The following is an 18063-nucleotide window of genomic DNA, read 5'->3' on the forward strand; positions in this document are numbered from 1 at the left end:
GATTGTAATTACATTAAGCACTTTGGCAATACGGAAAAGTTTGTACTTGTACACAGATGGCTTTATGTTACAGTGCTATAAATGTGCCAAGTTTCATGGCTTCACCACATGATGCAGGGAAGGGGCTTGATCCAAAGTCTGTGCAAACCTGCTGAAGAGCTCTAACCGATTTCAATGCATTTGTATCAGGTTTATGTTAAGTCCACTGGACACACCTGAAAAAGGGAATAGCCTTTTGTACTAAAATGCAATACTTTTTAGACCATTTTTAGCACCTGGTTTGTCTTATATAGTCCAAGTCTTCATGCTTTGGTGACTGTTTTCCTTCAAAGGAAAAACAATAAAGTCCAAATTTTGGTTGATTGAAAAGACTTTGAGTGCCCACTGTAGCCCTCAGCTAAGCTGGAAACTTAAACTTTGCAGACCTCATGGAAACTACCTGGGGGGAAAAATATTACATTCTTATTCTATGAGGCCTCCTGAGTGTTTCTGGTGTTTTTGATTCAAGTTCTCTTTTCTGTGACCCTCCCTCCCCTACTACTTCATGAAAGTAAGAGATCTTTAAAAGTCCTTAATTTAGAAAAATAAACAAAAATTCTGTCAACCCATTCCCCAGTGTCTCACCATAACTTATTTTAGAGTAATAAATCTTCACCCTGACAGCTCTCTGATGACGCATTACATTAATACATCATAATGACAATACTTGTGATATATGATGGATATATTTTCTGAAAGGGATATCATCTATACATTCCATCTTCCCAGCATAGCAGAAGATTGTTTGGGGAAAGGGGGAGAAGGGGAGGTAAAGGATGTTCTTTACCCAGAAGGCAAAATCTCACAAGAGAATATTAACTGCCCTTGTTAAAATACCAAAGAGAATAAAAAATAAAATGCCTTCTGTGCACAAACATCTTCTATCCGTAAGATGACCTGCTTGCTTCTCAAAAACTGATATTCAGGCTGGAATATAAAAGGGTAATTCTTTAATATACTTGTATCAGTCATGCTAATACAGGAGAAACAGAGCAGGAAACAATCACAGTGACTTTGATAAGGTTGGAGGATTGTGATAATGAGAGGTGCAATATTTAAAAGGGTAACTACGGCAGTCTGCAAATAGAAATAACTGACAGCCTCAGTGAATAATCTGGACAGAGCTGTGTGCGCGCCAAAGAGTCACTCGTGCCTGAAACAAACCAAAATCTTTTCAGTGTCTGAGCGCAGACAAGGCGATGATAGGGCTTTACAGTAGGAAATAAAGTTCATTTTTGACATGGGTATCTGGCCTTTCACAACACCACTGCACATAAGAACCGGATCATAGGCTGGTGTTTACTCTGCTAGGCTCTGCACAAACAGAACAAAGACAATCCTGTTCAACCAATCTAAACTCAATTTCCAAGGTTTAGAATGCAAAACCAGGCCCTGGCTTAGAAGACCCTGCTGCCTGGGCAGAAGATAGTAGTAACTGCTCCAAAGGCTCATCTTGCACAAATGACTGTATGAGCTGAACAGTATGAGACCTGACAGGCACCTTTGACTGGTCTAAAGTGGCCTTACTGATGCATTTGGCTTACACATATGTTAACTGATGACATCCTCAGTGTCCCTGCTCTTGGCATAAAGATCGCAAGGCCAGTTAGAACCTACCTTGGGTCTACCAATAGCCTTCCTTTTTCAGAAACGCCATCTTTCACTACCAGGCTACTGAATTCTCAGTATTCAGCTCAGGTGCAGAGAAAAAACCAAACAGGGGAACAACGAGCTTCTGCCTTTCTTTAGGGGTTTTAATAGTAATCTGATCTTTTGGTGAAAAACTTGACTTTTGCCAAACACTTAGAGCAGACTCCCTTCAACACCAGACTGCTGCTGGCTACCCACACTCTGCAAGTATCTGAAACACATTTGGACCATATTAATATTCCTGAGGTCTTATACTATGAGTGATTGGTGAACTGTTTGAGAACAAACATCTTCTGTGACCTCTTTTCTCTTACAGGCTTATCCACAGGTACCCATTGTGCCACTGAAATGGAGTCTGGTGATAAATGTTCTGTCCTGGCAAATACTCTCACCTCTGCAAAGGACTAATGTGAAGAAAATCACAGGAAGCACTTTCTGTTTCTCTTTGGCCTTGCTGATGCTGCACCTGAAGGGTAGATCTGTTGCCTGTTTTCTGAAACAACTTGGAGACCTGAAGTATTTCTTTGTCAGTTGAAGAATTAGTAAACAACATTCCTGATGGGACATTTAGTGGGAGAAAAAGACGCTGTGATTAAGATTCACCAGAAAGGATTAGAATTTTACAGTACGAGTGAAACCCAAGGAAGTATGTATCTGAGCATATATTTCAGTGTGCAATCATCCCAGCTGACAAGCAAATTAGATTTGAATGCAGTGGCACCAGCACCAGTGTAAAGCTCTGAATAAAGAGAGGCCTTGGACGCTGCTTTTTTGACTTTGCTAGAAACACTTGAGGGAAAAGCCCCAGACTCCTGATAGGCACTGGCAGGTCTCACTCTGTCTCAGAAATGCTAAAGATGAAAACATCAAGAGTGCAAGCACAGTGACAGGAGTGTTGAAGTTACTCTGTTGAACACATGAAAATAAGCGACGATGCCCAATGCAAGGCACCACAATAACCACACTCTCTGAATGTGAATGCAGTGTTTCTGAAAGGTACTTCTTGACCTCTGAATCTTCAATCTGCAAAAGAGATCTGAGCTATAATGAATATAGGAAGACACTACACGATAGCTGCAGTGCCTTGCTAGCAAACCTGTCTCCAGAGGGTTGATTGCAGGCAAAAAGAAAAAAGTTCTAATGGAAATCAGCTGATACAATCAACCCTACTAAATCCACTTCACTTTTCTATAACTACTTTTAAGAGCCTATTGTAATGTTATTTTGCATTGCAAGCATTTGTCGTTCAGTTGTTGAAAGGAAACAACCAGCTCATTTTGTAGATGAGCCATCAGTTTCTGGATACTGCTGCTCTGAGTCAAGCAAACTGCATTACCAAGTCCCATCAATGCTAGATTTCTTGGCCATGCCAGATGTCCTCTCACTTACAGAAAGAAAAAATAATAAATCAGTGTCCTCAAAAGCACCAAGAAAAATGCTAACTGACTCACACTGGGGCCAAGTATATACTTAAGAGTTATAATATACTCCCTTTTTGATGACTTTACAGGAGGGATAGCACCCCATTTTTTGTCAGCAACATGAAAATGCTATTCCTGTCCTAGCTCAGCTTACGCTGCTATCTTACCCTAGGGTGAGGTGGGGAAGTAGTACTACAAAAGCTTTTCAAAGATACTCCATGCAAACAAAGCAGAGGTCTCTATATATTTTTCTGTGATGTCTTTTCTTCTCACAGCCAACTTTTGCTCATTTAATCAAACACAGCTCTGGGTAAGATGCTGTAATTTTAGTTGCTATTAAAGTCTAAAGTGATTTTCCTGCATTCACTTGTTCCTGACATTGAATATTCATAGCAGAGTTCTGTTTACTCTTTCACTTTTTTTTCATCTGATGTTATTGTTGTGAAAATTGAAGAAGTGTCAGAACTGTATTGCCTTTCATGCGGGAATACAGTGACTTTCAGGTTCACTCTTAAACCCAGTGACACAGGTTTAAAGTAACTATTAAAACATCTGAAATGGGGCATCTTTATTAATAAGGCTAGCTGACTCAAATGATTTTATTAGAATGTCCTTTGCTATTTTCCCTTGGATGTTAGGTGAGGAGCATATATAGAAAGCCCTGTTACCCATCATACAATCCATAGACTCATATTACTGTAAAAAAATCACTCAGTTAAAGTTCACACAAAACAAAAGTGAAATTACCCCAAAGGAATCTCTGTGTTTCAAGACAATTTTCTTGCTGAGTTTCAAATATTAAAACTCTCCCAGTTGTTAAATAAAGAGTGATGAGAAAATGCATGCAATTTTAATTTCCACTGGGATTATGCCTGGTGTGAGACAATCATGTTGTTAGATATTTTTCTAAAGACTAAAACAATGTTATAGCATCTGTGAAGGATGTTATGAAGAGCAAGGTACTGAAATAAAAATGTTTTTATCCCAGATTGGCTACTTGTAAGCCTTTTTGCTGAAATTGCTTGAATCGGAATTTATACAAAGCTTAATTATCTAAGACACTTAAGCTCAACTCGGTTTAAATGATGTACCTATTAGCTTATATATCTTGTAGTTGGTGAATGCTTGATACATTAACTAAAGAAAATCTATGCAAGTCCAATGGGTATTTAAAAAACATAACATAATGTTCACTTGTTTACCCCCCCAGCAGTGCCAAAGCAACAGCATTCTTTAAAATCAAAGCTGATGCTCACGATGCTCTCTGCAAAGCCCCTGGTTAGTGGAGTTGTTGGGTATTTCCAACACCTGTGCACCCGCCTTTGTCCTCTGGGGTCTGGCAGGATTTCAGCTGCTCTTAAAAGATATTTGTAGGGAGACCAAAAAATGGGGAATGACAAAGAGAAACTTTCAAAAACAAATTACAGTCTTAAATATAACTAGTTCATAATCCCTAGCTCATAATCAGGCACTGAGAACCAGATATACCAGATATGAAGTATCACACTGTAATTGTAAGGAGGAATTTGCTTGGGAGATGAATTTGGCTCTGGCTGGGAAAGAATTTAAAGGGATTTACTAAACAGCTCCATTGTCAGAAAACTAAAAATGTCAGCAGAGACTATGAAGGCATACTGCTAGAAAAGCAAACATTACCTTGTTTGCTTTTGTTTATAGTTTTGTGTGTAACTTTTCCTAAAATGCTTCAATCTGGAGGAAGGAAATAACACTAATAATAATACTTATTATCTGAAAAACATGTCTTCCTTGTAACTGAGAATAAATATTACAATATTGACAGTAAATACTGACAATAATGTATGTTTCAGTTACTGCACTTTAAATGTGGCAAACCCAAAAGTCATGGGACGTGCCTTCTTCAGATTTCTCTTCCTGCTCACACAAAAATCCACCTTGAAAACTTTCAGGAACCTAAAAAGTCCTTTTCTCCTTTTCTATTGTAGTATTATTCAGTAATATACTTTAGATAAGGGTGGGTTAGGAGAAATGCTGATTTTCACATAATTCCACTTTCAGACAGTTTTCACAAAGGAAACTGCTCTCTAGGAAATGCATTATCCAGCCAAAGTTTAGGTGAAACCAAATTTTTCCAAATCTCCTTATATTTGATTGTCCTGATGCAAGAGTCTTCCAAGGGAGACATTCTAGAGGAATTTCCTAGATTAGAGGGCAGCTTGTTTGCTTTGTGTGTTTCCCGTTAAGTTCCAAACTTCTTCACGGAATGGATAAAATCTCAGCAACTGAATCACATTTGTGGCTCTTGGCCTAACGCTTGTCTGAGTGTGAGGAATGGGTAATGGTAGGAATTTTACCATGTATTCCTTGACAGGCAGCTGCATAGCTGAGAAGAGCTGTGAGAGTGACAGGGAGTTTATGTATCCTGGAGATATGCAGAAAAACAAAGGGAAATAGGAAAGAAGTGAGAAAAAAAATTAAGCAGCAAAATCAGCAGTTACTCTAGCGGAACTGTACTGCTGCTTCATTCTTTTGGACTTGATTTAGAAAGAAAAATAATAGGCACATTTTTTCAGATTTATTATGTCTGGAGGTGGTATATTTAAGCTGAATAGACAGAGTGGGTGATAGGAGTGAGAATATAATGATAATACTAATTAGGGGGAATTTCAAGGCCAACCAAGAATGAAGGAGACAATCTTTCTGCCCCCCCAGACTATTGACCAAGTGGCGCCTCTTCCATTTCTAGACATTTCCAAAGACAAACTGGGACAAAACAGTAGTAAAAAAGACAAAACAATGCCAGAATCAGGTTCTTGCAATAGTTCCAGCTAAAGCTGTTCCAAAGCCACGTCAACAACAGCAGCAAATCCAAAAGCTACAATATAAGTTCTAGGAGATACTGCACCTTTTTCCTTTCTTCTGAAAGGAAGAACCATCTGTCGGGTGTTAGTCCCTTAGAGGCTGACATGAAAGACCCTCACATTTTGATTCCCACCCACCCAGCAGTGCAGAGATCTCTCTAGATCTGTCCTACATGACTCACGCCCATGAGGCAGAGAGCACATAAAGCCATCCTTACAGCCTGCAACTTTGTTAGTCTCCATGTGGGTTTCTACAGGGCTGGCCTGTATTGTGGTACCCCTGAACTCCATCTCTAAGGTTTCCCCAAAGCCAATGCCAGCCCTTGACAGCTTTTGTAAATCATGTGGGAGTTTATCTAGGGATGCCAGAAAGGCTGTACCAGTTCCAATAGCAAAGCTCCGACCAGTGCAGGGGCATTACCACATACCAGAGAACCCATTTTCCCACAAAGTTACTACAGCTTGGGCTACAGCTTGCTAAATGGGCAGTAAAGGGGTCAACATCTGGCTAATTTCTCCTAAATGGCCAACAAGGTTTTAATACCTGCAGGGTCAGAAAATCTCTGTCTCCACTGTGCAACAGAAACACAAAGCAACTTGACCTGGCTCTTGATTTACCTTTATTGTATCTGAAGTTCTAAAAACAACATTCTCAAGAAATACGTCGGACAGTTTTGTCTGTGCAAGAACAGAACTTAAAAAATAAGACAATATCATTGGGATTAGAAGAGTTTGCAGTTTACTGAATGACACTGTAGCTGTCAAAAATGCAAACCATAGAAACAGAAGTTGAAATCAGAGACAAAAGAAAAACCTAAATGTCTCTGATGACTTCTGTACAAAAAGGGAGGTTGCAGAGCTCATGCTGATGTAAACAGGAAAGAAAGAAAAGCCAGCCCCTGAAATTGGGAATAAGACTCAAGAAAAGTCAGTTCCATTTCCCTCCATAGATTGTTTGTGTAAACGATGGGCATATTTAAACTCAAGTCTCAAAGACAGAGAATAGGAGATTAATACTCTCTACTTCTGTCCTGCCTAATGAGATTGTAAGATCTCTCATTAATTGTTTGTCCCAGTCATAGCACAGCTGAGACCAGACCTCCTTTGGGGCCCCTCTACTTTATGATGCAATTAATGCACATAACCCTATGCCATTTATAGTTCTCAAGCCCCAATGAGTAACATGTGCTGGGATGACAGCTTTTTGTGATCGCCAGTGTCTCACTGGCAGCAAGTCTCATTTAAGTCCGCATCTTTTGCATCTACCTGTTTTGTGTTATAACCCTCTAAGGTCGTGAGTGCTGGAGCTGATGAAAAGCAAGAGTAAATCAGAGATGCACTAGGTAACTATTCACAGACATCCATCAGGCCAACTCTCCTTTATTTTACTTACAAAGGAAGGTTTAAGTGGAAAAATGCAAAACCTTAACTGGGATGGCACTTCTCGCTTTAGGGTAAGTGACACTTTTTGTCAGTGCAAGGAGGATTTTGCTTAGTCTTTCTGTACCACTTCACTTTTTCCAAAGCCATTTCTGTTTCTCTGCTGAAGAGATTTCCAGCCACAACTGCTTCATGATTAGATAAATTGCTTCTCTGTGCCAGAAAGATTTCATCTTATGTATTTGTTTATTTAACCTGCGTACCTCCATGAACTAACATCTTCTCTGCATTTAATAGGCAGTAGCGGGGCATGCAAAATCAAAGCTATGTTCTGCTGAAACTGCAAGATGAAACACACGAGCACTTCTAACTTCAGGGAGTTTTGCAGAGAGAAAATAGGAAGTGAAACAACTTTAAAAAATGCACACTTTTCTAATGCATTAAAGCCTTCGTTGCTTTTGCCAAAACTTCACTTTTAAGAAGAACCAGCTGTGGATTTGATTTCTATGCTTCTCAGCCATAAGTCAATAGAGGATTCAATAGAGGATTCAATTTTAGAGCACAAGACCTATAACACACAGTGTGAATCATCTCTTGTCTGCATATAAGATAGCACAGACAGATAACATGCTTAGTGAAAGCTTTATCACCAAGGAAACACATTCATAAGCATCGAATCGAGCACCTTAACATTTACCACTCACTTTTAAAAAAATGCCAGCTGTAAATAAGTCCATACTCATAACCAGAAATATGGGGTATCTATCACTCATGCCTAGTTTAAGAATTACTCATCGCCTAAGAGTGGCAATGGGCTGAGCCAATTTGCGAAAGTTCAGAGCTTCTGGAGATGTGGACTCTGATCTACCAGAAGTTAATTGTTTCAGAGAGATAATAATTTTTTGGTAATTATGTCCAACCAATCCATAAGTAACCCCTCACAGAATAGGTTTTATCTAGTGCCACTTGCTATTTCCTAAAGGTCATGGAATCTCTTTTTCTCACCTCTAACGGCTCACCTTTCCTGGGTGCACTATGGGGAAGCATAATTCCAGCAGAGTGGAAATTCAGTCAGCAAATGAGGCATCGACATAAATATTCATGGGGGGAAAAAACTTTTGAAAAAATGTTGGGAAAAGAGGGTAGGTAAATCACAGCATCCTCGGGAGGCCACTAAGATCTGCACCGACAATTTACATAGATTTGCTTAAAATTTTGTCTGTAATTTCAGAAGTGGTATCATACTTACCAACTTACCTCTTTCTTCGCAGTATTCAGGCATCTCTTAGTGCTGGACACTTGATTGAGGATGGAGCAGCTGCCCAGATGCCACACTGCACCCCTTTGTCATAACCTTGATTTACAGTGTGGGAATTAGCAAGGGAAATTATTCTCGATTACTCAGGGAAATACTTATGCCCCAGTCAATATACAACAGTTGTTGACTACCTAACTAGAATTCCTTCTCTGCTTTTCAAACCTGGACCTGATACAAAGGCAAGCAATGGGAGAAGCACACGAATTCACAGGACCACCTGCATGTACAAGGTTAAGTTTCTGTGCAAGCACTATAAGACACACTGGGTATTATCTCAAGGTAGAGCCCAAGTGGAGTTCAGCACAACTTAATATGGTAGTGATCCAGTTTCAAGACAAAAATTTGCAGGAAAAAATAAAAAGTGCTTGATTTTGAACTAGTTTTTGCTTGTGGCTGTGGTCACTGACAACACTTCTATTGACTTTGGTAGGAAAAGAGGGAAGCTGATGCTATGTGCCTTTAGAAAGCTGGCTCTGGAAACACACTATATACTTAAAATATTTGACTCCTTGCAGTTAATCCTACAAAGATGCACATTCATAGAGACCTTTGTTTAACTAAGAATCCTCTGAACTCAATCTCTCTCTGCCTCCTGTCTCCTTCCATGCAGATAAGTAGATATAAATAAACGTAGGCATTTGCCAGCTCAGGACTCAAATCACCAGGAGTCATTGTAACGCCCACAGGAATCTGAGATGTAGAATACCAGAATCCAACATCAGAATTTGATCGTTCAATGAAGAATGAGATATAAAGGATTACTTTAAAGTCACTGCTCATGAAGAAAAAGAACACTGACTGGTGGGTAATGATGCAATCTTGAACTCTCACACCGTATCTCGGTAAATATTACTGCACTATAATTGAGTTCATCAGGTTCCATGAGCATGCCCGTACTTTCTTCTCCATTTCTGGATGATTTTCATTGGTGTTATGCAAAGTACACTACTGTCTACTGGGAGGCTACCTGTGCTAAGCCAAAGCATATGCTTTTCAATTGTTTATTTCACCCTTGTTTGTAGCTTATCAGCTCTCAGATCCTCTCTAATGAGGACAGTGATCAGAGGGCTAGAACATACATACATTTTATAAGGACAAATTAGAGGCAATGTCAAGGTTTCCTCCTTTTTTTTCCCCCTCTTTTTCTCTGATCTAAAGAAAACCTTTTATTCAACCCTGATGGCATAAAAGAAGGTGATGTCATAATTTATGATATTAAACTGGTTACTAAAATGTCATTACACAAGTGATGTTTTAATTGATGATGTTAAACTGGTTAGCAGGAAAGCGTCAAGTGTCGCTTTCATGACATAAACTGCCAGTTATGATTATATAATATCAATTATTCTTTGGAAAACTGCATTAGATCAGTTAGTTCTGAACCAATGTAGTTGGGGCAGGTTCATATTTTTTTAAACGCTGTTCATCCAGTTCTCATTATTAGGAGTAAAATATACTTTGGATGCAGTTTAGACTTTTATAACTCTCCCCTTGAAACATAATACCTACCTTTCTCATTTGCCCTTTCAGCTGCCATCAGACCACAGTGAGCTAAAAAGAAAGCAGTGAGATAAATTGTATAGCCTTAACTGAGCTTGCCTTGTTCTGCAATCTTACAGAAACCAAACTTTTGAGTTGAAGGTAGACAAAAATAACATAACATAATTTTAATAGTAGGTTAAATATAGAACATTTGGATTTGCTGACAGGAGGTTGGTTACTATGAGCCCGGCTTTGACGCTCGATCTCCTAAAGCTTTAGCGTCCAGCTGCTCTTCAAATTCCTCTAAATCTTATTCAGGCGCAGAACCAAAAGCACATATTAATATCCAAAACACATGTAGCCAGATCTTAAAAACTTAATCCCTTCTAGGGATAGTTACAAGCAAAAGCAGCAAGTTTAGTTCATACATACTCTCTGGGTCTAACAGGAGGAGGATGAATCACCACTGATGCTGATCTGATCTAGCAAGTTTGTAACATTTCCCTAGTCAAAGATGCATTTTGTTCCTTGCTGTCAGTGACACATCTCTGGCTAACAGGCAAAGCTACTCAGAGATGCCATGATAACAGATGCAGCATAACAGGATGAGATTTTTATGAGAATTTCCCAGCTGAAATCTTATCTATTTTATAGGAGAACAGGTACACTCACATTAACGAGGGTGAAAGCAAAAGGCAGGAATATCTCTTGGTCAAGACTGTTGGATCTGTCTGAATTTAAATAAAAGGATTGCTCCCTCTTTTAAAATGGCAAAAAATTACAATGGAAAGATAAATTATGTACATCCATGCAACCACACTGACCCTGAGAGCAAGGACTCCAAAGCCAACAAAAGTTGGCTGCTAAGTAAGCCACACTATTACTTCCCTGAACAACTTTGTGCTCAGACCAATGCAGCCTTATAATGAAAGCTGGATGTGGAGGTGACTATAAGGGCCACACTTCTCTTCACTCCTTTCCCACACTAACTTTGAACAGCTCAGAAGCCACACTTCATGGCAGAGGTCTTAGAGGCTTGATCAAAGGAGTTATGGAAAGTCCCAGGGAGGAGCTGCAAAGAGGCAAAGGAAGAGCGTGCGAAGAAATACTCTGAAACACACACGTGATTTTCATTAGGCTTAATGGAGATGGTGGAAATTAATCTGCAGGGCAAGGCTTTGAAAACTTACCTCATGATTTCATCCATGCAAAAAAAATCTGTTGTCTCCTTTTAAGTCTCTTGTTCTCTACACGGCTTTGCAAGTAATGAATTTTGGTATTATCCCACTTCCCCAATCTTTCCCACAAGCTTAATGATGATTACTGACCTAAGTTCACTAAAGGAAAAAAAAAAAAGAAAAATAGAAAACAGGACAGAACGATGCAAAGTTTTGATTATCTGTATGTACCATGTGCTTTATTACCCACACATCTCTAGGTAGCATTCTACCTGTCACATTCTGGGGACACACCATTTCCACCAGCTCTCAGATCCTTAATACAGATGGTCAAATAATATCAAAATTTTGAAAGTTTATCCCCTTATGCCTGTTATTGCATCTGCTCTATCCCAGTCATTCCCATTAGAGCCATGTAACAATTTTTCTCTTTTTCCTGACTGGCTATAATTATTTAAAATACACTTTCAAGCCAGAGAGAGCTCGCATCAGGTGTATAGGCGATGCATCATATCACTCTGATTTACATAACAAGTCAGATAACATCTAAGCATTAAAGTGTGCACACTTGTTGACATGACAGAAGGCTGAAATCCTCTGAGACAGCTGCCTCTTAAAAGAAAGATGAGGACAAAAATTCTTTCAAAACCTTAGCAGGTTGAACCTGCCCACCCATGTAGTTGCTGCATCGTGGAAACACACCCGTAGCGCACGGCAGTACCGATCAATCTGCAACAAAGCTCCAGCTTACAAAAGCGAAATCCCTGCTAACATTTCATTGTAAGTGGAAGAAAGCACCGAGACACTGGTGGGTTTTCTTAAAAGTTATATCATAATTTATAATTGGTTGTTAATTAATGTCAGATCACAGTGGAATTCCTATGGAATTACAGAGTGGAGCCTCTTTAATTACTGGTTTATAATTATAAATCTCATTGGAATGAATAACACAGGAACTGTAATAAATGATGATGATCTTGGAAGACTTCTTGGACTAATAAAAATCTCTATATATGCATCTTAAGCAATTTTAGAAGCCGCCTTCATCTGGGGCAGGAAACAGATTCCATGGTGCATGACTCCCATTCTTGCATTATGCAAAAAAAAAACCAAAGAGAAAAAAAAATCTTAAATGCTATTTCACAACTAGAGCGATTACACCTTGTGAAATGAAAAATACATCTTAGGTCTCTTGGCCCTACAGCTTGCAATCTGTGTACATTGTAGATTACTAAGGTAAGACCCTTTCCACTGTTACTCTTTGGTTTTGTTATTCTCTACTGATTTGCTTGGCTGAGAAAGATCCTCTCTGCAATAACATAGTACAGGCCTGCAGCTTCCTGATCAGGTTGTTATGATCTGTGCTATACTTGCATACAATCAAGAATGAGATGATTAGTACTGTGCATGTTCACTGTTAATTAAGTGTACCCACAGCAGTTTGTCCTATGTTCTGCTGCACACATTTGTACCTCCCTAAACACCCGTGGGTGGAGAATTACAACTATAACAGCTTTACACCAGTACCCTACACACCAAAAGCCGATGCGGTATGTATCTTGTTAGGAATCTATTCAACCATCTTTTCCTCCTTTCAGTTTAACTTTGGGTTGTCTGAAATGAAACAGAAGTTGGGGTGCCTGCCATACAGAAAAAGCCCTACAAGAAGAGCTTCCAGTAGAGGAACTCATCTCTGCAACACATACATGAGGCAGAAGGGGAGGAGGCAGCTGCCTTCCTGTCTTGTCAGTGCCGTAACAGCATGGGACCACAGGCAGACCTGTGCACACACATAGAATCACAGAATCATAGAATCATAGAATAGTTAGGGTTGGAAAGGACCTTAAGATCATCAAGTTCCAACCGCTCTCAGCCAAAGTCATTCACAAGGACCTTATCTTTAGAATTTGGTTGAAGGTACAGATTTGAATCCAATAATTGTTTTCATAATTGGCTTTTTCCTGAGCCCCACCAGCTTCTTTTTTTATCACAAGTCCATTCACTTTCTCTCATTCTCCAGACTGCTAGTTACTGCTTTCAGCCATCCTCCTAAGACTTGTTTTGACTCTACATGGACATGAGCAACTCATATGTTGAGCCCCTCCTCCCCTACTTCTAAGAACACTGTTTTTCTCTGTTCCTTGCATTTTCCCCCAGTCCTCTCACAGTTCTGTTTCTCTGTGCCTTTGAGGCTGCAGCCCTGCATTTCTCTCTGTGTCCCATGTACAGCTGTGGGAATCTCTAAACCTGCCAATATGCACTTTGTAAAAGCATGTTGCGGATCTGATGGGTTTAATTTTGTGAGCCAAGAAACTCAGGCTTACAACATAATTGATACTAACAAATTGAGAGAGGCACTATGGCCCCTACCTAAAATAAAAGACAATCACAGTGAATTAAAGGTCATGATATAAAGAACTGTGCAGAGGAACAACACTGGGAAATAAGAACAAACGTAATACAGGCTACAGTGGAGTTAAACCAGAGATGAATTTGACTAAATAAAACATAAGAAACCTATTTCCTGTACTAATTACTCTGCTTCTTAGAGAAGTGTAATGTTGGCATCAGCCTTCATACTAAATTGCACCACAAAACCCCAACACTTAACAGTGTGTTAGCCTACACATTAGTCAGGCTTTACCAACTCTTATTTTGGCTAGCTATTGTTTATTTGCTGACAAATTTTCATTGCAGATTTTATTAAATGGAAAGATGCTTCTTGAATAGGAGAACTGCTATCCAAGGGCTTTAAGAAGTAACCACACAATATTGTTTGATTTTTGACTATCCATTTGTTTCTCATTCCACTTTCCAAAAGTGTTCCTTTAGTAAACGCAGACCAGCAGTGCCAAGAGGGCAACTTCCCTACAGGGCTTCCATGAAATACACAGGTTACAGTCACTAACACAGGCAGAAGGACAGCTCTTTTCTACTCATTCATTTTGTTGGCAGAACAAAAAGGACGGCACATTAGCAAGAGACTTTCATATGGACACTGGAATTAATCAGACTCAAATTTGCCTTCCCTTAAATCACAGGGTCATGCAAAGGTGGGGATAAGAATTTGCAGTTGTATCTTTGCAGGACTGCATTCCCAATTCTGCCCAACATAAGGGAGTCCCAGTGCCTTGGATTGCTGATTATTACAATCACCAACAGACACACGTACAGATTCAGGGAAAGTGTTCGAACTCTCACATTTGTATTCATTTTACTTTGACTTGACTGGAATCATAAAAGGAATGTGTAAACGAGGAGAGCCTGTTGCTGAAATGAAGTTGAATTTTTTCCCCACAGAAACTTGGGTTCATGACAGCTTTTTGTTGGGCAGGACATTAGCCTTTTGTAATTTATTGCTTTTAGATTAAATCTGGGGAAACTCAATATTGCAGTTGAATGATTAGAGCAATACCCCTCGGAGTAATAAATTTTCTTTGGTGCTGTGCATCTCCCGATCATGTTTCCCTTCTAATTACATTTACATAAATGATATTCTGCAAAATTAAATTAACATTCAAACTGTTACGCTGGCAAGGAGAGACAAAAATTAGTTACAAACTTACATCCCTAAAAAAACCTAAATGACACCTCGTTCTTTCCACAAACTGAATCACAGCTATCCCCCAAAGTATCTCACACACAACTGATTACTCTAGTTGGTTAATCACCAACCTAGATGCTCTGCTCTCCCTTTTGGAAGTTTATAGCTTGAGGTCCTGCTTTCCAAAGGGTCTCATTAAATAGAAGCAACCGGTGACAAACCAGATTTGGTTAGTGAAGTGCTCTGTTCAGACCTAGATTTGATTTCTACAGTTTCGGCCACAGCCCTTTCTCAGGGCTTCCCTGTCTTGGCTCCTGCGCACCATTCCTCTAGTGGGGAGCCAGAAAGTGCTTGGTGAGGCTCCCTGTGAACTTAGACTCAGTGCTGCCCTAGCACCTTCCTGATGAGGCTGAAGAAAGATGTTCTTGCTCATCATATATCCCCAGTGCCACACAGGCTGGCTAGCAGTGCCATGCTTTCCTGGGCTGTTCTCCAACCGACGGATGGGTGCGGGGTAACACAGAGCAAGTTTTCACTTGCCAAGAGGAGGGACCCTTATCCTGATGAGAAAAAAAGAGTGGCTGGCTCGGGAATCACAGAATCATAGAATAGTTAGGGTTGGAAAGTACCTTAAGATCATCTAGTTCCAACCCCCTTGCCATGGGCAAGGACACCTTCTGCTAAGGGAAGACAGTCTTCAACAGCTTTTCCAACATCAGAAGTTTAAATGGATTGCGATATGTAATGCTGATTTGCCTAAGGTCACTGATCTCCTGGCTACTCAATCTATTTTCTCAGTACTGTATGAAGAATGGTAACTTTTGCAGAGAGAAATTTTTTACTAAGACATACCTGGAAGAGCTTTATTTTTGTTGTCCAGTAGAGGATCTGCCGCTTCAGATACCCACCCACTGTAAAGACACAGTACGTCCATCTCCTCTCTACTTTCTTTTGTCTTTTGATGCCATTAATAAACCATCAAAATACTTACACAAAGAACACATGTCACATTCTATGAGCATGAGGCACCACTTTATGTTATTTGTTGACCGTGTGCCCACTGCACTGAAGATCACAATCTTTTCATTCAGGAATTTGATTACTGAACCTTTTCCTGCCTTCCCTTATAAAGAAGAGGATATACTGCCAAATATCAAGCAATATCAATGCTTACACATGTATACTCAAACAATTTTGAGGCATTAGTAACAAAAAAGGAAAATAAAAATCAATATTTATTACATCTCACATACGTATATATATATACTGTCACATCTGGAACTAAATCTATCAGCTCTACGGCAAGTGTGTCTATATGAGTGTGAGCATACTATAAATTGGGTGTGTTTCAAGGGGGGGAAAATACAATATCTGGAGAAAAAATTAACATAAAAATGTCAAAGTTGCTGATTAAATAAAGACTGTGTATATATGATCCTACTTTTCAGTTTGAAACCTGGATGATTTTAACATTTCAATTTTTGAAAACAAAGTTTGCATTCAGCGATTGAATTTCCCTGTTGAAACACATCAACTCAACATTTGCATTTTAGCATATTTCAGTTTACTTGGCAAAGAGATTGCTGTTTTTTTTCCCCAAAAAAGAACACTGGGCAGCCTGGCATTTGTTTGAGAACCTAATTTATTTTCCCTAAACTTCACAGTTTCTGTATTTCCACAGGTCCTACAATAAATACAGTTAATTAGTTGTAGACATAACATTTAGAGACCGTATTTTCTCAAAGTGCTTGACTGCAGTGAGTCATCTGCATGACTGTCCTCTTTCCAGGTCTCTATTTCATTCCTGTTTCCCTCACCCTGGTAAACATAACATGCCAAACACTCCAGAATTTCTGTTAAAGAAGCTCGTCCCACAGCGCTATGGCCCAGGCCCATTCAGAGCCATAACTGAATTCTTTGGCATGCAAATTGCCTAGGAAGACCAGGCCAATTTATATGTTTAGGACCATATGACAAACATCTGTTTCACTGCAAGGAATGCTAGGGTATAACCAGAGGTACCAAACGCAAGTGACGTAGGAAATCTTGGTGCAGGTTCATTGACTGCGACTCCTGGAAAGGATATAACACCCAAACTTCCATTTAATGGAACAGACTCTTACCCCATGCGAGACTGTGATGAACTTTCTGTGAAATTTATGAGTCAGTGAAAATCCAGGGCAGTGAAGGAGATGGGGGACATAATAGCACCAAGCCAGCAGGTACATTTGCAACAACAAGGTTATACAACAGAATTCCAGAAACCTTTCCCTACTCAAGGCTTCCAAACTATAGCTCTAGAAGAAAGACCAATATAACTAAAATGTCATAACTAAATTCCACTGTTAGCATTAAATTTTAATTTACTTTATTTCACGAGTCTTTTATATTATTCCTATTATCACTGCCATGGTATTTTTTGCCTATGTGTTTAAAAACCAGCACAGCTCCAAGACACATACAAGTGAGGCACAACAAATACATGTCTGAAAGAGCACTTAGTAATCGATGGGAGACTCCCTGTGATTAAGAAAAGCAGTAAAGAGAATACGTGAGGCTTCAGCAACATTAACAAGAATTCATGACTACACACAGGTGTGATTCAGATGGCTGAGGTTATCAGACTCCAGACATATTGGACAGTGTCTGTGAATAAGCCAGGACCATCTGCCATCCACAAAGAGAAAAAAAAGCCATGTATCTAGAAGTGGGGTTCTTCAAAGCTTTCTGAAAAAGCTCCAAGGTGGGGTTCGAGCATTTTGAAAGGTTATGTATAAAGCACACACACCTTCTTTACTTCCTGACCCAGGAGACACCAGAGCTCTGAAGAACAGAGCAGGGAAAATCAGAGAAGAAATGCAAGTTTGTCAAAAGGTATCTCAATGACAAATGCAAAGAACACCTGAAGGGATGACTGATACTTCCTGTTCTTCAGGGTAGCTGGAAAATTTCGATTGTATTTTATCTCTCAGGAATACTATGAAGAAGAGATTAAAAATTGCATTTGGAGCCCATCAGTAGCAACCAGCATGATTATGAGCTAATTGTACCATAAAGGTCAGGCTAATCTCTCCATATCAGGGACTATATTAATAAACACTTGACCACTTCAGTACCTCCCTCATTTACCACCCTTTGTACCTGCTTTGAGCAAGAACCCAACTACCCAGGGGATGGGATGGGTGTGGAGTGGCTCCATTTTGGGCTGCTC

The 18063-nt window shown here is 39.6% G+C and overlaps 1 long non-coding RNA gene across 5 annotated transcripts in view; it reads right to left on the reverse strand.

Moving 5' to 3' along the window:
* The window catches only part of LOC133273251 (uncharacterized), a 246819-nt gene that overhangs the window by 51216 nt on the left and 177540 nt on the right, over nt 1–18063 (reverse strand). For 4 of the 5 annotated variants that reach the window (XR_009744695.1, XR_009744697.1, XR_009744698.1 and 1 more), the window contains 2 exons: nt 11321–11467; nt 10301–11202 (listed from right to left, as the gene is read on the reverse strand). This is a non-coding gene — a long non-coding RNA (uncharacterized LOC133273251). Of the gene's footprint in view, nt 1–10300; nt 11203–11320; nt 11468–18063 lie in introns of those variants that run through there. The other variant, XR_009744696.1, reaches the window with a different exon arrangement.

This window comes from Pezoporus flaviventris, unplaced genomic scaffold (assembly GCF_033815535.1).
Source record: "Pezoporus flaviventris isolate CSIRO_AGI_PZ_B2104156 unplaced genomic scaffold, CSIRO_AGI_Pfla_v1 ptg000031l, whole genome shotgun sequence".
Lineage (NCBI taxonomy): Eukaryota > Metazoa > Chordata > Aves > Psittaciformes > Psittacidae > Pezoporus > Pezoporus flaviventris.